The sequence below is a fragment of the Pleurodeles waltl genome, chromosome 12 (genome assembly GCF_031143425.1).
Source record: "Pleurodeles waltl isolate 20211129_DDA chromosome 12, aPleWal1.hap1.20221129, whole genome shotgun sequence".
NCBI classification, from domain to species: Eukaryota; Metazoa; Chordata; class Amphibia; order Caudata; family Salamandridae; genus Pleurodeles; species Pleurodeles waltl.
Window position 1 is genome coordinate 120,534,156 of NC_090451.1, and position 23,491 is coordinate 120,557,646.

A 23,491-nucleotide genomic window follows, 5' to 3' on the forward strand; every position below is an offset into this window, starting at 1 on the left:
CCATTGTTTTCTCCTACTCCAGGCAACCTTGCACCTGTTACGAATTACACTGTTGCATTCAGCAAGAATGTCTCCTTGAGCAAGTCGGGTCCCATGAGAAAGAATTTACTACAGCTACACACATCTCTAGCTTCTGGAAAAGTACAGTTTCGTGTCCTTCAGGAAAACAGCACATTGCACGTTAGAAAAACACAGTTTAATATGAGACCAGGCATGTAGGCCCAGACCCTCGCTAAACTAAGGCCTAGTGCTTAATGTACAAACTCCTAATACATAACTCCAATTTTGATATGTTAATACAAGTTCAAAACATCAGTACATAATTAATTCAGCATTAATAACTTTCATTAGTCTTCGTATACATTGGTAGCCACTCCCCGTGGGCACATTTTAAACGCGTGCATTATTTCTACATTAACACATTTTCTATGCAGTTTCATTACACAATATATTGCAAACTTTTACGTCCCCCAACTTAACAACCCTCCGCCTGAGGAAAGAATTTGTGATTCATGCACAGAACCCGGCCGGCGCTGTTTACAGTAATGCCTAAGCACAGTGCTCACCTGAGCGGTGTTTCCAAACCGAGGCATTGTACTGTCGGAAATACCATGGGATACGTAATTTAACTTTCACATAAAATAGGGTTAAACCAGACATACCACATATTAAAAAGTAAACACACAATAATAAACCGACAAGCGTGAGATTCGAACCCACGCATGCAGAGCACAATGGATTAGCAGTCCATTGCCTTAACCACTCGGCCACCTTGTCGTGTAAAGGTCAGTTTTCAGGAGGAAAAAATATAGTAGCCGAAATGTGTTCTATAAGGTGATAGTTGTCCACACATAATAAAGAGCATATATTTACAGATTGTTATGGCAACTTGTTGTCTTCAGCTTTGCTCTAAATGACCTTGTTGTCCTTCCCTACATCAGCTTGAACTTATATGATATATGTAATGGAATCATGAAAATTACACATTCCAAACGTGTTCTATCCATATGTGATCTACTGTCACACTACCCTCAAATGAGCTAAGATTGCTTTATTTCAGTTGTACGTGGATTTAAAGTGCAATTTCATACAAATATTTTACTGGTATGGTGCATTCGAGTCTCTAGGTGTCATTCATTGTTGGGGTGCTTACATGTCAACATTAGGCAGCAAATAGTACACAAATAAGGAAAACTGCCTTCCCATTTAATGTGCATTGTTCTGCAAAACGTTTTAAGTAGGAGAAAGTAAAACTTAGTTTATAAAACCGACTAAACTGGGAGTATTGCCGCTACAGCTTTGACACTTCAGTTTAAAAACGTACGTGCATCAACAAGAAATATTTTTGCGCTAAATAAATTGCTGTCCGACTGCTCACGTAACGCATAAAACTGAGGCAGTCGTAATTACACCACATTGAAGTAATATCTTGGTGGTTTTCGTTGACGATGACTCAGCAGCAACAGATCAGATGACTTTGTATTAGTGATAGCGCATCACGGCATTGATAAGTAAACTTACAAGGAGACACCCATAGGTCGATGAACCTTTTGGACTACATTCGGGGACTTCCCAGTACGAGATGTCTTTTGGCATCACAAATCAATGGATCAATATCTCAACAACAATCGCAATAACTAATCATCATGCTAATCAATAACCTTTAATGAGAGTCAATAAAGTGAACACACCATGACCTTTCAGTCATGAATAAAAACACCAATTTAGTTAAGTGTTAGGATACTTATTTCCCTATTTGTTACAATCTAAAGTCATTTCTGTTAATCTCATCGGCAATTCATCTCATTAGTAACTCTTCAGATTTGCAATTAGAAATGCAATTAATCAATGCATGGAGAATATTCACTCAGTATTAACACATCATTAATAAGAACCAACTTAGCAAAGTCTCAGTAGTGCATGATTCAAAAAAGCAAGAACTCAGCAATTTGTCTGTTTGCGTCAGATTTTAGTGAACACCTTAACCAACCTCAAATTAGAATCAGCATGTTGGGCTTCATGCAAAACAATTTAGCAAACACAAATTTGGAAAACATCTAACTATGGCCTCTATCAAAGAGCAGTTGGTACCGAGAAAGAAAAGGCAAGCCGACAATTACAATTTTCATCAGATAGTTACCCATTCAACGGATCAGCAAACAGCGTCAGTCTTTGTCCTCAGGGCATCAGTCGTTTTCACCATCAGCAAAGATAGGACAGGGCAAAGCCTCTGTATTGCATAGCTGAGGAACAAGAACTCCCCTCATATAGAGGAGATATGAGTATCAGGTAAGGAATAAGTAAAGGGTGGTTTAGAGTATCAGGACGAACAAACGGCAAAGTCTCAAAGGAAATGGCCTAAATGGCTCAGTAGAATGGCAAAGAATGGGTTGGAGTGGAATGTCCAATAAATAGCTGATTTCTGCTCAGGTCATATGGTTAAATCAAAACTGTCTAATTTACTCCTAATTCCTCGTTGGATAATAATTTTTGCATCGTTATCTCTGTCCAATAATTATTCACGCATTTCACCAGAATTTTCCACAAACCATAGTTCACATGTCGTTGATTGGCCCATGTTATTGACGTCTTCATCGGTTGGAATGTCAGGTAAGAAAAGTTACACTTTACGCACCAGTCAGTAGTTCCATTGTTTTCTCCTACTCCAGGCAACCTGGCACCTGTTACGAATTACACTGTTGCATTCAGCAAGAATGTCTCCTTGAGCAAGTCGGGTCCCATGAGAAAGAATTTACTACAGCTACACACATCTCTAGCTTCTGGAAAAGTACAGTTTCGTGTCCTTCAGGAAAACAGCACATTGCACGTTAGAAAAACACAGTTTAATATGAGACGAGGCATGTAGGCCCAGACCCTCGCTAAACTAAGGCCTAGTGCTTAATGTACAAACTCCTAATACATAACTCCAATTTTGATATGTTAATACAAGTTCAAAACATCAGTACATAATTAATTCAGCATTAATAACTTTCATTAGTCTTCGTATACATTGGTAGCCACTCCCCGTGGGCACATTTCAAACGCGTGCATTATTTCTACATTAACACATTTTCTATGCAGTTTCATTACACAATATATTGCAAACTTCTACGTCCCCCAACTTAACAACCCTCCGCCTGAGGAAAGAATTTGTGATTCATGCACAGAACCCGGCCGGCGCTGTTTACAGTAATGCCTAAGCACAGTGCTCACCTGAGCGGTGTTTCCAAACCGAGGCATTGTACTGTCGGAAATACCATGGGATACGTAATTTAACTTTCACATAAAATAGGGTTAAACCAGACATACCGCATATTAAAAAGTAAACACACAATAATAAACCGACAAGGGAGGGATTCGAACCCACGCATGCAGAGCACAATGGATTAGCAGTCCATTGCCTTAACCACTCGGCCACCTTGTCATGTAAAGGTCAGTTTTCAGGAGGAAAAAATATAGTAGCCGAAATGTGTTCTAAGAGGTGATAGTTGTCCACACATAATAAACAGCATATATTTACAGATTGTTATGGCAACTCGTTGTCTTCAGCTTTGCTCTAAATGACCTTGTTGTCCTTCCCTACTTCAGCTTGAATTTATATGATATAGTAATGGAATCATGAAAATTACACATTCCAAACGTGTTCTATCCATATGTGATCTACTGTCACACTACCCTCAAATGAGCTAAGATTGCTTTATTTCAGTTGTACGTGGATTTAAAGTGCAATTTCATACAAATATTTTACTGGTATGGTGCATTCGAGTCTCTAGGTGTCATTCATTGTTGGGGTGCTTACATGTCAACATTAGGCAGCAAATAGTACACAAATAAGGAAAACTGCCTTCCCATTTAATGTGCATTGTTCTGCAAAACGTTTTAAGTAGGAGAAAGTAAAACTTAGTTTATAAAACCGACTAAACTGGGAGTATTGCCGCTACAGCTTTGACACTTCAGTTTAAAAACGTACGTGCATCAACAAGAAATATTTTTGCGCTAAATAAATTGCTGTCCGACTGCTCACGTAACGCATAAAACTGAGGCAGTCGTAATTACACCACATTGAAGTAATATCTTGGTGGTTTTCGTTGACGATGACTCAGCAGCAACAGATCAGATGACTTTTTATTAGTGATAGCGCATCACGGCATTGATAAGTAAACTTACAAGGAGACACCCCTAGGTCGATGAACCTTTTGGACTACATTCGGGGACTTCCCAGTACGAGATGTCTTTTGGCATCACAAATCAATGGATCAATATCTCAACAACAATCGCAATAACTAATCATCATGCTAATCAATAACCTTTAATGAGAGTCAATAAAGTGAACACACCATGACCTTTCAGTCATGAATAAAAACACCAATTTAGTTAAGTGTTAGGATACTTATTTCCCTATTTGTTACAATCTAAAGTCATTTCTGTTAATCTCATCGGCAATTCATCTCATTAGTAACTCTTCAGATTTGCAATTAGAAATGCAATTAATCAATGCATGGAGAATATTCACTCAGTATTAACACATCATTAATAAGAACCAACTTAGCAAAGTCTCAGTAGTGCATGATTCAAAAAAGCAAGAACTCAGCAATTTGTCTGTTTGCGTCAGATTTTAGTGAACACCTTAACCAACCTCAAATTAGAATCAGCATGTTGGGCTTCATGCAAAACAATTTAGCAAACACAAATTTGGAAAACATCTAACTATGGCCTCTATCAAAGAGCAGTTGGTACCGAGAAAGAAAAGGCAAGCCGACAATTACAATTTTCATCAGATAGTTACCCATTCAACGGATCAGCAAACAGCGTCAGTCTTTGTCCTCAGGGCATCAGTCGTTTTCACCATCAGCAAAGATAGGACAGGGCAAAGCCTCTGTATTGCATAGCTGAGGAACAAGAACTCCCCTCATATAGAGGAGATATGAGTATCAGGTAAGGAATAAGTAAAGGGTGGTTTAGAGTATCAGGACGAACAAACGGCAAAGTCTCAAAGGAAATGGCCTAAATGGCTCAGTAGAATGGCAAAGAATGGGTTGGAGTGGAATGTCCAATAAATAGCTGATTTCTGCTCAGGTCATATGGTTAAATCAAAACTGTCTAATTTACTCCTAATTCCTCGTTGGATAATAATTTTTGCATCGTTATCTCTGTCCAATAATTATTCACGCATTTCACCAGAATTTTCCACAAACCATAGTTCACATGTCGTTGATTGGCCCATGTTATTGACGTCTTCATCGGTTGGAATGTCAGGTAAGAAAAGTTACACTTTACGCACCAGTCAGTAGTTCCATTGTTTTCTCCTACTCCAGGCAACCTGGCACCTGTTACGAATTACACTGTTGCATTCAGCAAGAATGTCTCCTTGAGCAAGTCGGGTCCCATGAGAAAGAATTTACTACAGCTACACACATCTCTAGCTTCTGGAAAAGTACAGTTTCGTGTCCTTCAGGAAAACAGCACATTGCACGTTAGAAAAACACAGTTTAATATGAGACGAGGCATGTAGGCCCAGACCCTCGCTAAACTAAGGCCTAGTGCTTAATGTACAAACTCCTAATACATAACTCCAATTTTGATATGTTAATACAAGTTCAAAACATCAGTACATAATTAATTCAGCATTAATAACTTTCATTAGTCTTCGTATACATTGGTAGCCACTCCCCGTGGGCACATTTCAAACGCGTGCATTATTTCTACATTAACACATTTTCTATGCAGTTTCATTACACAATATATTGCAAACTTCTACGTCCCCCAACTTAACAACCCTCCGCCTGAGGAAAGAATTTGTGATTCATGCACAGAACCCGGCCGGCGCTGTTTACAGTAATGCCTAAGCACAGTGCTCACCTGAGCGGTGTTTCCAAACCGAGGCATTGTACTGTCGGAAATACCATGGGATACGTAATTTAACTTTCACATAAAATAGGGTTAAACCAGACATACCGCATATTAAAAAGTAAACACACAATAATAAACCGACAAGGGTGGGATTCGAACCCACGCATGCAGAGCACAATGGATTAGCAGTCCATTGCCTTAACCACTCGGCCACCTTGTCATGTAAAGGTCAGTTTTCAGGAGGAAAAAATATAGTAGCCGAAATGTGTTCTAAGAGGTGATAGTTGTCCACACATAATAAACAGCATATATTTACAGATTGTTATGGCAACTCGTTGTCTTCAGCTTTGCTCTAAATGACCTTGTTGTCCTTCCCTACTTCAGCTTGAATTTATATGATATAGTAATGGAATCATGAAAATTACACATTCCAAACGTGTTCTATCCATATGTGATCTACTGTCACACTACCCTCAAATGAGCTAAGATTGCTTTATTTCAGTTGTACGTGGATTTAAAGTGCAATTTCATACACATATTTTACTGGTATGGTGCTTTCGAGTCTCTAGGTGTCATTCATTGTTGGGGTGCTTACATGTCAACATTAGGCAGCAAATAGTACACAAATATGGAAAACTGCCTTCCCATTTGTTGGAAAATGGGTTATTGGTAGGGCAGGTAAGAACCTACACCTAGCAACAAGCCACAAACCTCCACATGAGTACAGTTAGGTCTCAGTAAATTAATCCCAGCTCTACCCTTGGTAGCTTGGCATCGAGCGTCAAGGCTTAACTTATGAGACAAAGTGTAAAGCATTCAAATATCACAAAACAGTAATTAAATAAAACACAGGAAACAGTTTAAAAATCCAAAACCAATTTATAAAAATAGCTTATATTTTTATCTTTAAAATGACACAAAAACGATTAAAATCGGTTCAGGGGAACCGGAGATATGAATTTTTAAAGTATTATTATTTTCTAGCGCTTAGAAACAAAAAGCGCCAATCGGGTCATCTGGTTGCACCAGGACCGGGGCAAAGTCAAACTTTCAGGCCGACCGCGATGGAGCCCTGCTCGGCTACAAGTCGCGGGAGGCCTCGGTTAAAAAGTTACCTTCTGACTTAGTCTCTTTTTTGATGTTTTTCTTCCCCGGGACGAACCTGCCAGTTGCATCCGACCTCCTGGAGCCCTTGTCCGGATACGCGAAGTCGGTGGTGATTTTTACCTTCGGACTTAGTCGTTTTTTCGAGATGAAAATCCTTCGACCGGGGTAAACCTGGATCTTGATCCGACGTCCGTGGAGCCCTTCTCGGATACGATGGCTGGAAGGTCCCGGTCAACTTTTTACGTTCGGACTTAGTCTCTTTTTTGGATGTTTTTCTTTACCGGGACGAACCACGAAGTCAGGCCGGGTCACGGTTGAGGCAAGCCGGCTAGAATTTCCGCGTCGGGTCGGTCACTTTATGGAGCTTTTTTTCAAAAATTCTCCAATCTTTTCCAAACTTCTGGGGCTTCACCCAGATGTTCTTTTAAGGTTCTTTTGGGGTCCACAGCTCACCCCAAGGGTCCAGAAGTTCTGTGATGGTCCTTGGAAAGTGCGGACTTCAACTCCCAGAATACACCTGGCGCAAACTCCTTTTGGGCCACTGGACAGTGGTCAGCTGGTCACTTTTTCAGGAGTTGGTGCAGGGGACTCTGGATAGCAATTTTTCACCTGTAGCAAACAGGGAGTCCCTCCTTGAACCAGTGGAAGCCAGGCAAAGTCCTTCTTGTGGTGAAGCCCAAGTGTGCAGCTGGTGCAGTCTTTCTGAGTGCAGGGTCCAGGTGCAGGCCAGGGGTCCAGCAGGGCAGTCCTTCTTCTCCTTGTAGTTCCTTCTTCTTGAAATTTGGTGGGGATCTGAGGCGTGGGTGCAGGTCTGCCAGTTTTATCCTTGCTCCTGGGTGAAAAGCAGGGGGGCCCTGGTTCTCCAATCAGGGACAGGGTCGTCCCCCTGTGATGACCACTTCCTGGGAAGTGTGGCAAAAATCCATCCCAGAAGGCAACAGTCTCTAAAAATCCAAAATGGATGAATCTGATTTTTGGAGGAGAGATCTGGCTGAGCCCACCCACTGGTGTGGCTAAAAATCATAAACACACCCCTCTCCTGCCCTCTCCTAATCTAATCAAGGGGGCACCTAGCTGTCTGGGGTTGCAGGATGTGGGGGTGTTGCTGGGTGCTCCAGATGTCCTTCTCTGACTTTGAAGACCAGTTTGGCAGCCCTCCCCCTTCCTGCCTCACAATCTGCTGAGGGGAGATTCTCTCCCCCAAGCACATTCCTTTGTGTGAAGCCAGGCCACTTCACACCTCATTAAAGTAGCCTGGCAGAAGCTGCTGCAGGCTGGCCAATCAGAGCACAGCAGCAAAAACAATGCAGAGCTGAAATTGGCAACTTTTTAGGTAAAGTCTAAACTTTTTACCTGGACTAGTTATATTAAATCCAACAACTGGAAGTTGTGGGATTTATTATAACAATCAATTTGATACCAAATTCTTGGTATGTAACATTTAAGGAGACTTTAAAATTTAAAATAAAGTCTGCCCATTCTAGCCTATGAAGGCCATTTACTTCAATGAGGGAAAAACGAATTTGGCTGTTTTTACCTCACCAGGGCTTATAAATCTATTTTCATAAAGTCCCTGCTTATAGTTACATGGCACCCAGCCCTAGGGGCACATAGGGCACACCTTAGGGGTGACTTATATGTAAGAATAAGGTAGTTTAAGACTTTGGAAGTACCTTTAATTCCAAAGTCGAATTTGCATATAACTTTAATTTAAAAGCAGCCAGCAAGGCAGGCTTGCTTTTAAAATGACACTGGGCACCTCAGCAATGCACCTAGGTGTGCACCACCTATGCCGTGGTCCCTAAACCTACATGCCCTACCATATACTAGGGACTTATAGGTAGGTTAACTTAGCCAATTATAATTAGCCTAATTTGCATATCCATTTTACACAGAGCACAGGCCCTGGGACTGGTTAGCAGTACCCAGGGCACCATCAGAGTCAGGAAAACACCAGCATAAAGTGGAAAATGGGGGCAAAAAGTTATGGGGCCTCTGCAATCAGCTCCAGTTTCTCACACCATTTAATGTGCATTGTTCTGCAAAACGTTTTAAGTAGGAGAAAGTAAAACTTAGTTTATAAAACCGCCTAAACTGGGAGTATTGCCGCTACAGCTTTGACACTTCAGTTTAAAAACGTACGTGCATCAACAAGAAATATTTTTGCGCTAAATAAATTGCTGTCCGACTGCTCACGTAACGCATAAAACTGAGGCAGTCGTAATTACACCACATTGAAGTAATATCTTGGTGGTTTTCGTTGACGATGACTCAGCAGCAACAGATCAGATGACTTTTTATTAGTGATAGCGCATCACAGCCTTTATAAGTAAACTTACAAGGAGACACGCCTAGGTCGATGAACCTTTTGGACTACGTTCGGGGACTTCCCAGTACGAGATGTCTTTTGGCATCACAAATCAATGGATCAATATCTCAACAACAATCGCAATAACTAATCATCATACTAATCAATAACCTTTAATGAGAGTCAATAAAGTGAACACACCATGACCTTTCAGTCATGAATAAAAACACCAATTTAGTTAAGTGTTAGGATACTTATTTCCCTATTAGTTACAATCTAAAGTCATTTCTGTTAATCTCATCGGCAATTCATCTCATTAGTAACTCTTCAGATTTGCAATTAGAAATGCAATTAATCAATGCATGGAGAATATTCACTCAGTATTAACACATCATTAATAAGAACCAACTTAGCAAAGTCTCAGTAGTGCATGATTCAAAAAAGCAAGAACTCAGTAATTTGTCTATTTGCGTCAGATTTTAGTGAACACCTTAACTAACCTCAAATTAGCATCAGCATGTTGGGCTTCATACAAAACAATTTAGCAAACACAAATTTGGAAAACATCTAACTATGGCCTCTATCAAAGAGCAGTTGGTACCGAGAAAGAAAAGGCAAGCCGACAATTACAATTTTCATCAGATAGTTACCCATCCAACGGATCAGCAAACAGCGTCAGTCTTTGTCCTCAGGGCATCAGTTGTTTTCACCATCAGCAAAGATAGGACAGGGCAAAGCCTCTGTATTGCATAGCTGAGGAACAAGAACTCCCCTCATATAGAGGAGATATGAGTATCAGGTAAGGAATAAGTAAAGGGTGGTTTAGAGTATCAGGACGAACAAACGGCAAAGTCTCAAAGGAAATGGCCTAAATGGCTCAGTAGAATGGCAAAGAATGGGTTGGAGTGGAATGTCCAATAAATAGCTGATTTCTGCTCAGGTCATATGGTTAAATCAAAATGGTCTAATTTACTCCTAATTCCTCGTTGGATAATAATTTGTGCATCGTTATCTCTGTCCAATAATTATTCACGCATTTCACCAGAATTTTCCACAAACCATAGTTCACATGTCGTTGATTGGCCCATGTTATTGACGTCTTCATCGGTTGGAATGTCAGGTAAGAAAAGTTACACTTTACGCACCAGTCAGTAGTTCCATTGTTTTCTCCTACTCCAGGCAACCTTGCACCTGTTACGAATTACACTGTTGCATTCAGCAAGAATGTCTCCTTGAGCAAGTCGGGTCCCATGAGAAAGAATTTACTACAGCTACACACATCTCTAGCTTCTGGAAAAGTACAGTTTCGTGTACTTCAGGAAAACAGCACATTGCACGTTAGAAAAACACAGTTTAATATGAGACCAGGCATGTAGGCCCAGACCCTCGCTAAACTAAGGCCTAGTGCTTAATGTACAAACTCCTAATACATAACTCCAATTTTGATATGTTAATACAACTTCAAAACAGCAGTACATAATTAATTCAGCATTAATAACTTTCATTAGTCTTCGTATACATTGGTAGCCACTCCCCGTGGGCACATTTTAAACGCGTGCATTATTTCTACATTAACACATTTTCTATGCAGTTTCATGACACAATATATTGCAAACTTCTACGTCCCCCAACTTAACAACCCTCCGCCTGAGGAAAGAATTTGTGATTCATGCACAGAACCCGGCTGGCGCTGTTTACAGTAATGCCTAAGCACAGTGCTCACCTGAGCGGTGTTTCCAAACCGAGGCATTGTACTGTCGGAAATACCATGGGATACGTAATTTAACTTTCACATAAAATAGGGTTAAACCAGACATACCGCATATTAAAAAGTAAACACACAATAATAAACCAACAAGGGTGGGATTCGAACCACGAATGCAGAGCACAATGGATTAGCAGTCCATCACCTTAACCACTCGCCCACCTTGTCGTGTAAAGCTCAGTTTTCAGGAGGAAAAAATATAGTAGCCGAAATGTGTTCTATGAGGTGATAGTTGTCCACACAAAATAAAGAGCATATATTTACAGATTGTTATGGCAACTTGTTGTCTTCAGCTTTGCTCTAAATGACCTTGTTGTCCTTCCCTACTTCAGCTTGAATTTATATGATATATGTAATGGAATCATGAAAATTACACATTCCAAACGTGTTCTATCCATATGTGATCTACTGTCACTCTACCCTCAAATGAGCTAAGATTGCTTTATTTCAGTTGTACGTGGATTTAAAGTGCAATTTCATACAAATATTTTACTGGTATGGTGCTTTCGAGTCTCTAGGTGCCATTCATTGTTGGGGTGCTTACATGTCAACATTAGGCAGCAAATAGTACACAAATAAGGAAAACTGCCTTCCCATTTAATGTGCATTGTTCTGCAAAACGTTTTAAGCAGGAGAAAGTAAAACTTAGTTTATAAAACCGCCTAAACTGGGAGTATTGCCGCTACAGCTTTGACACTTCAGTTTAAAAACGTACGTGCATCAACAAGAAATATTTTTGCGCTAAATAAATTGCTGTCCGACTGCTCACGTAACGCATAAAACTGAGGCAGTCGTAATTACACCACATTGAAGTAATATCTTGGTGGTTTTCGTTGACGATGACTCAGCAGCAACAGATCAGATGACTTTTTATTAGTGATAGCGCATTACGGCCTTGATAAGTAAACTTACAAGGAGACACGCCTAGGTCTATGAACCTTTTGGACTACGTTTGGGGACTTCCCAGTACGAGATGTCTTTTGGCATCACAAATCAATGGATCAATATCTCAACAACAATCGCAATAACTAATCATCATGCTAATCAATAACCTTTAATGAGAGTCAATAAAGTGAACACACCATGACCTTTCAGTCATGAATAAAAACACCAATTTAGTTAAGTGTTAGGATACTTATTTCCCTATTGGTTACAATCTAAAGTCATTTCTGTTAATCTCATCGGCAATTCATCTCATTAGTAACTCTTCAGATTTGCAATTAGAAATACAATTAATCAATGCATGGAGAATATTCACTCAGTATTAACACATCATTAATAAGAACCAACTTAGCAAAGTCTCAGTAGTGCATGATTCAAAAAAGCAAGAACTCAGCAATTTGTCTATTTGCGTCAGATTTTAGTGAACACCTTAACCAACCTCAAATTAGCATCAGCATGTTGGGCTTCATGCAAAACAATTTAGCAAACACAAATTTGGAAAACATCTAACTATGGCCTCTAGCAAAGAGCAGTTGGTACCGAGAAAGAAAAGGCCAGCCGACAATTACAATTTTCATCAGATAGTTACCCATCCAACGGATCAGCAAACAGCGTCAGTCTTTGTCCTCAGGCCATCAGTCGTTTTCACCATCAGCAAAGAAAGGACAGGGCAAAGCCTCTGTATTGCATAGCTGAGGAACAAGAACTCCCCTCATATAGAGGAGAGATGAGTATCAGGTAAGGAATAAGTAAAGGGTGGTTTAGAGTATCAGGACGAACAAACAGCAAAGTCTCAAAGGAAATGGCCTAAATGGCTCAGTAGAATGGCAAAGAATGGGTTGGAGTGGAATGTCCAATAAATAGCTGATTTCTGCTCAGGTCATATTGTTAAATCAAAACTGTCTAATTTACTCCTAATTCCTCGTTGGATAATAATTTGTGCATCGTTATCTCTGTCCAATAATTATTCACGCATTTCACCAGAATTTTCCACAAACCATAGTTCACATGTCGTTGATTGGCCCATGTTATTGACGTCTTCATCAGTTGGAATGTCAGGTAAGAAAAGTTACACTTTACGCACCAGTCAGTAGTTCCATTGTTTTCTCCTACTCCAGGCAACCTTGCACCTGTTACGAATTACACTGTTGCATTCAGCAAGAATGTCTCCTTGAGCAAGTCGGGTCCCATGAGAAAGAATTTACTACAGCTACACACATCTCTAGCTTCTGGAAAAGTACAGTTTCGTGTCCTTCAGGAAAACAGCACATTGCACGTTAGAAAAACACAGTTTAATATGAGACCAGGCATGTAGGCCCAGACCCTCGCTAAACTAAGGCCTAGTGCTTAATGTACAAACTCCTAATACATAACTCCAATTTTGATATGTTAATACAAGTTCAAAACATCAGTACATAATTAATTCAGCATTAATAACTTTCATTAGTCTTCGTATACATTGGTAGCCACTCCCCGTGGGCACATTTTAAACGCGTGCATTATTTCTACATTAACACATTTTCTATGCAGTTTCATTACACAATATATTGCAAACTTTTACGTCCCCCAACTTAACAACCCTCCGCCTGAGGAAAGAATTTGTGATTCATGCACAGAACCCGGCCGGCGCTGTTTACAGTAATGCCTAAGCACAGTGCTCACCTGAGCGGTGTTTCCAAACCGAGGCATTGTACTGTCGGAAATACCATGGGATACGTAATTTAACTTTCACATAAAATAGGGTTAAACCAGACATACCGCATATTAAAAAGTAAACACACAATAATAAACCGACAAGGGTGAGATTCGAACCCACGCATGCAGAGCACAATGGATTAGCAGTCCATCGCCTTAACCACTCGGCCACCTTGTCATGTAAAGGTAAGTTTTCAGGAGGAAAAAATATAGTAGCCGAAATGTGTTCTATGAGGTGATAGTTGTCCACACATAATAAAGAGCATATATTTACAGATTGTTATGGTAACTTGTTGTCTTCAGCTTTGCTCTAAATGACCTTGTTGTCCTTCCCTACCTCAGCTTGAATTTATATGATATATGTAATGGAATCATGAAAATTACACATTCCAAACGTGTTCTATCCATATGTGATCTACTGTCACACTACCCTCAAATGAGCTAAGATTGCTTTATTTCAGTTGTACGTGGATTTAAAGTGCAATTTCATACAAATATTTTACTGGTATGGTGCATTCGAGTCTCTAGGTGTCATTCATTGTTGGGGTGCTTACATGTCAACATTAGGCAGCAAATAGTACACAAATAAGGAAAACTGCCTTCCCATTTAATGTGCATTGTTCTGCAAAACGTTTTAAGTAGGAGAAAGTAAAACTTAGTTTATAAAACCGACTAAACTGGGAGCATTGCCGCTACAGCTTTGACACTTCAGTTTAAAAACGTACGTGCATCAACAAGAAATATTTTTGCGCTAAATAAATTGCTGTCCGACTGCTCACGTAACGCATAAAACTGAGGCAGTCGTAATTACACCACATTGAAGTAATATCTTGGTGGTTTTCGTTGACGATGACTAAGCAGCAACAGATCAGATTACTTTTTATTAGTGATAGCGCATCACAGCCTTGATAAGTAAACTTACAAGGAGACACGCCTAGGTCGATGAACCTTTTGGACTACATTCGGGGACTTCCCAGTACGAGATGTCTTTTGGCATCACAAATCAATGGATCAATATCTCAACAACAATCGCAATAACTAATCATCATGCTAATCAATAACCTTTAATGAGAGTCAATAAAGTGAACACACCATGACCTTTCAGTCATGAATAAAAACACCAATTTAGTTAAGTGTTAGGATACTTATTTCCCTATTGGTTACAATCTAAAGTCATTTCTGTTAATCTCATCGGCAATTCATCTCATTAGTAACTCTTCAGATTTGCAATTAGAAATGCAATTAATCAATGCATGGAGAATATTCACTCAGTATTAACACATCATTAATAAGAACCAACTTAGAAAAGTCTCAGTAGTGCATGATTCAAAAAAGCAAGAACTCAGCAATTTGTCTATTTGCGTCAGATTTTAGTGAACACCTTAACCAACCTCAAATTAGAATCAGCATGTTGGGCTTCATGCAAAACAATTTAGCAAACACAAATTTGGAAAACATCTAACTATGGCCTCTATCAAAGAGCAGTTGGTACCGAGAAAGAAAAGGCAAGCCGACAATTACAATTTTCATCAGATAGTTACCCATCCAACGGATCAGCAAACAGCGTCAGTCTTTGTCCTCAGGGCATCAGTCGTTTTCACCATCAGCAAAGATAGGACAGGGCAAAGCCTCTGTATTGCATAGCTGAGGAACAAGAACTCCCCTCATATAGAGGAGATATGAGTATCAGGTAAGGAATAAGTAAAGGGTGGTTTAGAGTATCAGGACGAACAAACGGCAAAGTCTCAAAGGAAATGGCCTAAATGGCTCAGTAGAATGGCAAAGAATGGGTTGGAGTGGAATGTCCAATAAATAGCTGATTTCTGCTCAGGTCATATGGTTAAATCAAAACTGTCTAATTTACTCCTAATTCCTCGTTGGATAATAATTTTTGCATCGTTATCTCTGTCCAATAATTATTCACGCATTTCACCAGAATTTTCCACAAACCATAGTTCACATGTCGTTGATTGGCCCATGTTATTGACGTCTTCATCGGTTGGAATGTCAGGTAAGAAAAGTTACACTTTACGCACCAGTCAGTAGTTCCATTGTTTTCTCCTACTCCAGGCAACCTGGCACCTGTTACGAATTACACTGTTGCATTCAGCAAGAATGTCTCCTTGAGCAAGTCGGGTCCCATGAGAAAGAATTTACTACAGCTACACACATCTCTAGCTTCTGGAAAAGTACAGTTTCGTGTCCTTCAGGAAAACAGCACATTGCACGTTAGAAAAACACAGTTTAATATGAGACCCGGCATGTAGGCCCAGACCCTCGCTAAACTAAGGCCTAGTGCTTAATGTACAAACTCCTAATACATAACTCCAATTTTGATATGTTAATACAAGTTCAAAACATCAGTACATAATTAATTCAGCATTAATAACTTTCATTAGTCTTCGTATACATTGGTAGCCACTCCCCGTGGGCACATTTCAAACGCGTGCATTATTTCTACATTAACACATTTTCTATGCAGTTTCATTACACAATATATTGCAAACTTCTACGTCCCCCAACTTAACAACCCTCCGCCTGAGGAAAGAATTTGTGATTCATGCACAGAACCCGGCCGGCGCTGTTTACAGTAATGCCTAAGCACAGTGCTCACCTGAGCGGTGTTTCCAAACCGAGGCATTGTACTGTCGGAAATACCATGGGATACGTAATTTAACTTTCACATAAAATAGGGTTAAACCAGACATACCGCATATTAAAAAGTAAACACACAATAATAAACCAACAAGGGAGGGATTCGAACCCACGCATGCAGAGCACAATGGATTAGCAGTCCATCGCCTTAACCACTCGGCCACCTTGTCGTGTAAAGGTCAGTTTTCAGGAGGAAAAAATATAGTAGCCGAAATGTGTTCTATGAGGTGATAGCTGTCCACACATAATAAAGAGCATATATTTACAGATTGTTATGGCAACTTGTTGTCTTCAGCTTTGCTCTAAATGACCTTGTTGTCCTTCCCTACTTCAGCTTGAATTTATATAATATATGTAATGGAATCATGAAAATTACACATTCCAAACGTGTTCTATCCATATGTGATCTACTGTCACACTACCCTCAAATGAGCTAAGATTGCTTTATTTCAGTTGTACGTGGATTTAAAGTGCAATTTCATACAAATATTTTACTGGTATCGTGCTTTCGAGTCTCTAGGTGCCATTCATTGTTGGGGTGCTTACATGTCAACATTAGGCAGCAAATAGTACACAAATAAGGAAAACTGCCTTCCCATTCAATGTGCATTGTTCTGCAAAACGTTTTAAGTAGGAGAAAGTAAAACTTAGTTTATAAAACCGCCTAAACTGGGAGTATTGCCGCTACAGCTTTGACACTTCAGTTTAAAAACGTACGTGCATCAACAAGAAATATTTTTGCGCTAAATAAATTGCTGTCCGACTGCTCACGTAACGCATAAAACTGAGGCAGTCGTAATTACACCACATTGAAGTAATATCTTGGTGGTTTTCGTTGACGATGACTCAGCAGCAACAGATCAGATGACTTTTTATTAGTGATAGCGCATCACAGCCTTGATAAGTAAACTTACAAGGAGACACGCCTAGGTCGATGAACCTTTTGGACTACGTTCGGGGAGTTCCCAGTACGAGATGTCTTTTGGCATCACAAATCAATGGATCAATATCTCAACAACAATCGCAATAACTAATCATCATACTAATCAATAACCTTTAATGAGAGTCAATAAAGTGAACACACCATGACCTTTCAGTCATGAATAAAAACACCAATTTAGTTAAGTGTTAGGATACTTATTTCCCTATTAGTTACAATCTAAAGTCATTTCTGTTAATCTCATCGGCAATTCATCTCATTAGTAACTCTTCAGATTTGCAATTAGAAATGCAATTAATCAATGCATGGAGAATATTCACTCAGTATTAACACATCATTAATAAGAACCAACTTAGCAAAGTCTCAGTAGTGCATGATTCAAAAAAGCAAGAACTCAGTAATTTGTCTATTTGCGTCAGATTTTAGTGAACACCTTAACTAACCTCAAATTAGCATCAGCATGTTGGGCTTCATGCAAAACAATTTAGCAAACACAAATTTGGAAAACATCTAACTATGGCCTCTATCAAAGAGCAGTTGGTACCGAGAAAGAAAAGGCAAGCCGACAATTACAATTTTCATCAGATAGTTACCCATCCAACGGATCAGCAAACAGCGTCAGTCTTTGTCCTCAGGGCATCAGTTGTTTTCACCATCAGCAAAGATAGGACAGGGCAAAGCCTCTGTATTGCATAGCTGAGGAACAAGAACTCCCCTCATATAGAGGAGATATGAGTATCAGGTAAGGAATAAGTAAAGGGTGGTTTAGAGTATCAGGACGAACAAACGGCAAAGTCTCAAAGGAAATGGCCTAAATGGCTCAGTAGAATGGCAAAGAATGGGTTGGAGTGGAATGTCCAATAAATAGCTGATTTCTGCTCAGGTCATATGGTTAAATCAAAATGGTCTAATTTACTCCTAATTCCTCGTTGGATAATAATTTGTGCATCGTTATCTCTGTCCAATAATTATTCACGCATTTCACCAGAATTTTCCACAAACCATAGTTCACATGTCGTTGATTGGCCCATGTTATTGACGTCTTCATCGGTTGAAATGTCAGGTAAGAAAAGTTACACTTTACGCACCAGTCAGTAGTTCCATTGTTTTCTCCTACTCCAGGCAACCTTGCACCTGTTACGAATTACACTGTTGCATTCAGCAAGAATGTCTCCTTGAGCAAGTCGGGTCCCATGAGAAAGAATTTACTACAGCTACACACATCTCTAGCTTCTGGAAAAGTACAGTTTTGTGTCCTTCAGGAAAACAGCACATTGCACGTTAGAAAAACACAGTTTAATATGAGACCAGGCATGTAGGCCCAGACCCTCGCTAAACTAAGGCCTAGTGCTTAATGTACAAACTCCTAATACATAACTCCAATTTTGATATGTTAATACAAGTTCAAAACATCAGTACATAATTAATTCAGCATTAATAACTTTCATTAGTCTTCGTATACATTGGTAGCCACTCCCCGTGGGCACATTTTAAACGCGTGCATTATTTCTACATTAACACATTTTCTATGCAGTTTCATTACACAATATATTGCAAACTTCTACGTCCCCCAACTTAACAACCCTCCGCCTGAGGAAAGAATTTGTGATTCATGCACAGAACCCGGCCGGCGCTGTTTACAGTAATGCCTAAGCACAGTGCTCACCTGAGCGGTGTTTCCAAACCGAGGCATTGTACTGTCGGAAATACCATGGGATACGTAATTTAACTTTCACATAAAATAGGGTTAAACCAGACATACCGCATATTAAAAAGTAAACACACAATAATAAACCGACAAGGGTGGGATTCGAACCCACGCATGCAGAGCACAATGGATTAGCAGTCCATCGCCTTAACCACTCGGCCACCTTGTCATGTAAAGGTCAGTTTTCAGGAGGAAAAAATATACTAGCCGAAATGTGTTCTATGAGGTGATAGTTGTCCACACATAATAAACAGCATATATTTACAGATTGTTATGGCAACTCGTTGTCTTCAGCTTTGCTCTAAATGACCTTGTTGTCCTTCCCTACTTCAGCTTGAATTTATATGATATATGTGATGGAATCATGAAAATTACACATTCCAAACGTGTTCTATCCATATGTTATCAACTGTCACACTACCCTCAAATGAGCTAAGATTGCTTTATTTCAGTTGTACGTGGATTTAAAGTGCAATTTCATACACATATTTTACTGGTATGGTGCTTTTGAGTCTCTAGGTGTCATTCATTGTTGGGGTGCTTACATGTCAACATTAGGCAGCAAATAGTACACAAATAAGGAAAACTGCCTTCCCATTTAATGTGCATTGTTCTGCAAAACGTTTTAAGTAGGAGAAAGTAAAACTTAGTTTATAAAACCGCCTAAACTGGGAGTATTGCCGCTACAGCTTTGACACTTCAGTTTAAAAACGTACGTGCATCAACAAGAAATATTTTTGCGCTAAATAAATTGCTGTCCGACTGCTCACGTAACGCATAAAACTGAGGCAGTCGTAATTACACCACATTGAAGTAATATCTTGGTGGTTTTCGTTGACGATGACTCAGCAGCAACAGATCAGATGACTTTTTATTAGTGATAGCGCATCACGGCCTTGATAAGTAAACTTACAAGGAGACACGCCTAGGTCTATGAACCTTTTGGACTACGTTTGGGGACTTCCCAGTACGAGATGTCTTTTGGCATCACAAATCAATGGATCAATATCTCAACAACAATCGCAATAACTAATCATCATGCTAATCAATAACCTTTAATGAGAGTCAATAAAGTGAACACACCATGACCTTTCAGTCATGAATAAAAACACCAATTTAGTTAAGTGTTAGGATACTTATTTCCCTATTGGTTACAATCTAAAGTCATTTCTGTTAATCTCATCGGCAATTCATCTCATTAGTAACTCTTCAGATTTGCAATTAGAAATGCAATTAATCAATGCATGGAGAATATTCACTCAGTATTAACACATCATTAATAAGAACCAACTTAGCAAAGTCTCAGTAGTGCATGATTCAAAAAAGCAAGAACTCAGTAATTTGTCTATTTGCGTCAGATTTTAGTGAGCACCTTAACTAACCTCAAATTAGCATCAGCATGTTGGGCTTCATGCAAAACAATTTAGCAAACACAAATTTGGAAAACATCTAACTATGGCCTCTATCAAAGAGCAGTTGGTACCGAGAAAGAAAAGGCAAGCCGACCATTACAATTTTCATCAGATAGTTACCCATCCAACGGATCAGCAAACAGCGTCAGTCTTTGTCCTCAGGGCATCAGTCGTTTTCATCTTCAGCAAAGATAGGACAGGGCAAAGCCTCTGTATTGCATAGCTGAGGAACAAGAACTCCCCTCATATAGAGGAGATATGAGTATCAGGGAAGGAATAAGTAAAGGGTGGTTTAGAGTATCAGGACGAACAAACGGCAAAGTCTCAAAGGAAATGGCCTAAATGGCTCAGTAGAATGGCAAAGAATGGGTTGGAGTGGAATGTCCAATAAATAGCTGATTTCTGCTCAGTTCATATGGTTAAATCAAAATGGTCTAATTTACTCCTAATTCCTCGTTGGATAATAATTTGTGCATCGTTATCTCTGTCCAATAATTATTCACGCATTTCACGAGAATTTTCCACAAACCATAGTTCACATGTCGTTGATTGGCCCATGTTATTGACGTCTTCATCGGTTGGAATGTCAGGTAAGAAAAGTGACACTTTACGCACCAGTCAGTAGTTCCATTGTTTTCTCCTACTCCAGGCAACCTTGCACCAGTTATGAATTACACTGTTGCATTCAGCAAGAATGTCTCCTTGAGCAAGTCGGGTCCCATGAGAAAGAATTTACTAGAGCTACACACATCTCTAGCTTCTGGAAAAGTACAGTTTCGTGTCCTTCAGGAAAACAGCACATTGCACGTTAGAAAAACACAGTTTAATATGAGACCAGGCATGTAGGCCCAGACCCTCGCTAAACTAAGGCCTAGTGCTTACTGTACAAACTCCTAATACATAACTCCAATTTTGATATGTTAATACAAGTTCAAAACATCAGTACATAATTAATTCAGCATTAATAACTTTCATAAGTCTTCGTATACATTGGTAGCCACTCCCCGTGGGCACATTTTAAACGTGTGCATTATTTCTACATTAACACATTTTCTATGCAGTTTCATTACACAATATATTGCAAACTTCTACGTCCCCCAACTTAACAACCCTCCACCTGAGGAAAGAATTTGTGATTCATGCACAGAACCCGGCCGGCGCTGTTTACAGTAATGCCTAAGCACAGTGCTCAATTTAGCAAACACAAATTTGGAAAATATCTAACTATGGCCTCTATCAAAGAGCAGTTGGTACCGAGAAAGAAAAGGCAAGCCGACAATTACTATTTTCGTCAGATAGTTACCCATCCAACGGATCAGCAAACAGTGTCAGTCTTTGTCCTCAGGGCATCAGTCGTTTTCACCTTCAGCAAAGATAGGACAGGGCAAAGCCTCTGTATTGCATAGCTGAGGAACAAGAACTCCCCTCATATAGAGGAGATATGAGTATCAGGTAAGGAATAAGTAAAGGGTGGTTTAGAGTATCAGGACGAACAAACGGCAAAGTCTCAAAGGAAATGGCCTAAATGGCTCAGTAGAATGGCAAAGAATGGGTTGGAGTGGAATGTCCAATAAATAGCTGATTTCTGCTCAGTTCATATGGTTAAATCAAAATGGTCTAATTTACTCCTAATTCCTCGTTGGATAATAATTTGTTCATCGTTATCTCTGTCCAATAATTATTCACGCATTTCACGAGAATTTTCCACAAACCATAGTTCACATGTCGTTGATTGGCCCATGTTATTGACGTCTTCATCGGTTGGAATGTCAGGTAAGAAAAGTTACACTTTACGCACCAGTCAGTAGTTCCATTGTTTTCTCCTACTCCAGGCAACCTTGCACCTGTTACGAATTACACTGTTGCATTCAGCAAGAATGTCTCCTTGAGCAAGTCGGGTCCCATGAGAAAGAATTTACTAGAGCTACACACATCTCTAGCTTCTGGAAAAGTACAGTTTAGTGTCCTTCAGGAAAACAGCACATTGCACGTTAGAAAAAGACAGTTTAATATGAGACCAGGCATGTAGGCCCAGACCCTCGCTAAACTAAGGCCTAGTGCTTAATGTACAAACTCCTAATACATAACTCCAATTTTGATATGTTAATACAAGTTCAAAACATCAGTACATAATTAATTCAGCATTAATAACTTTCATTAGTCTTCGTATACATTGGTAGCCACTCCCCGTGGGCACATTTTAAACGCGTGCATTATTTCTACATTAACACATTTTCTATGCAGTTTCATTACACAATTGTTGGAAAATGGGTTATTGGTAGGGCAGGTAGGTACCTACACCTAGCAACAAGCCACTAACCTCCACATAGGTACAGTTAGGTCTCAGTAAATTAATCCCAGCTCTACCCTTGGTAGCTTGGCATCGAGCGTCAAGGCTTAACTTAGGAGACAAAGTGTAAAGCATTCAAATATCACAAAACAGTAATTAAATAAAACACAGGAAACAGTTTAAAAATCCAAAACCAATTTATAAAAATAGCTTATATTTTTATCTTTAAAATGACACAAAAACGATTAAAATCGGTTCAGGGGAACCGGAGATATGAATTTTTAAAGTATTATTATTTTCTAGCGCTTAGAAACAAAAAGCGCCAATCGGGTCATCTGGTTGCACCAGGACCGGGGCAAAGTCAAACTTTCAGGCCGACCGCGATGGAGCCCTGCTCGGCTACAAGTCGCGGGAGGCCTCGGTTAAAAAGTTACCTTCTGACTTAGTCTCTTTTTTGATGTTTTTCTTCCCCGGGACGAACCTGCCAGTTGAATCCGACCTCCTGGAGCCCTTGTCCGGATACGCGAAGTCGGTTTCCTCGGAGGTGATTTTTACCTTCGGACTTAGTCGTTTTTTCGAGATGAAAATCCTTCGACCGGGGTAAACCTGGATCTTAATCCGACGTCCATGGAGCCCTTCTCGGATACGATGGCTGGGAGGTCCCGGTCAACTTTTTACGTTCGGACTTAGTCTCTTTTTTGGATGTTTTTCTTTACCGGGACGAACCACGAAGTCAGGCCGGGTCGCGGTTGAGGCAAGCCGGCTATAATTTCCGCGTCGGGTCGGTCACTTTATGGAGCTTTTTTTCAAAAATTCTCC

The 23,491-nt window shown here is 39.8% G+C and overlaps 6 non-coding genes across 6 annotated transcripts; all 6 read right to left on the minus strand.

Annotated features, from left to right (window-relative positions):
- Positions 1 to 695: 695 nt before the first annotated feature.
- Positions 696 to 777, minus strand: TRNAS-GCU (transfer RNA serine (anticodon GCU)). The gene has a single exon. It is a non-coding gene; the product is annotated as a tRNA-Ser (tRNA).
- Positions 778 to 3,342: 2,565 nt separating this feature from the next.
- On the minus strand, positions 3,343 to 3,424 carry TRNAS-GCU (transfer RNA serine (anticodon GCU)). Its single transcript has one exon. It is a non-coding gene; the product is annotated as a tRNA-Ser (tRNA).
- Positions 3,425 to 5,988: 2,564 nt separating this feature from the next.
- TRNAS-GCU (transfer RNA serine (anticodon GCU)) lies at positions 5,989 to 6,070 on the minus strand. Its single transcript has one exon. It is a non-coding gene; the product is annotated as a tRNA-Ser (tRNA).
- Positions 6,071 to 13,763: 7,693 nt separating this feature from the next.
- Positions 13,764 to 13,845, minus strand: TRNAS-GCU (transfer RNA serine (anticodon GCU)). The gene has a single exon. It is a non-coding gene; the product is annotated as a tRNA-Ser (tRNA).
- A 2,565-nt stretch (positions 13,846 to 16,410) lies between these two features.
- Positions 16,411 to 16,492, minus strand: TRNAS-GCU (transfer RNA serine (anticodon GCU)). Its single transcript has one exon. It is a non-coding gene; the product is annotated as a tRNA-Ser (tRNA).
- Positions 16,493 to 19,057: 2,565 nt separating this feature from the next.
- TRNAS-GCU (transfer RNA serine (anticodon GCU)) lies at positions 19,058 to 19,139 on the minus strand. Its single transcript has one exon. It is a non-coding gene; the product is annotated as a tRNA-Ser (tRNA).
- Positions 19,140 to 23,491: the final 4,352 nt, after the last annotated feature.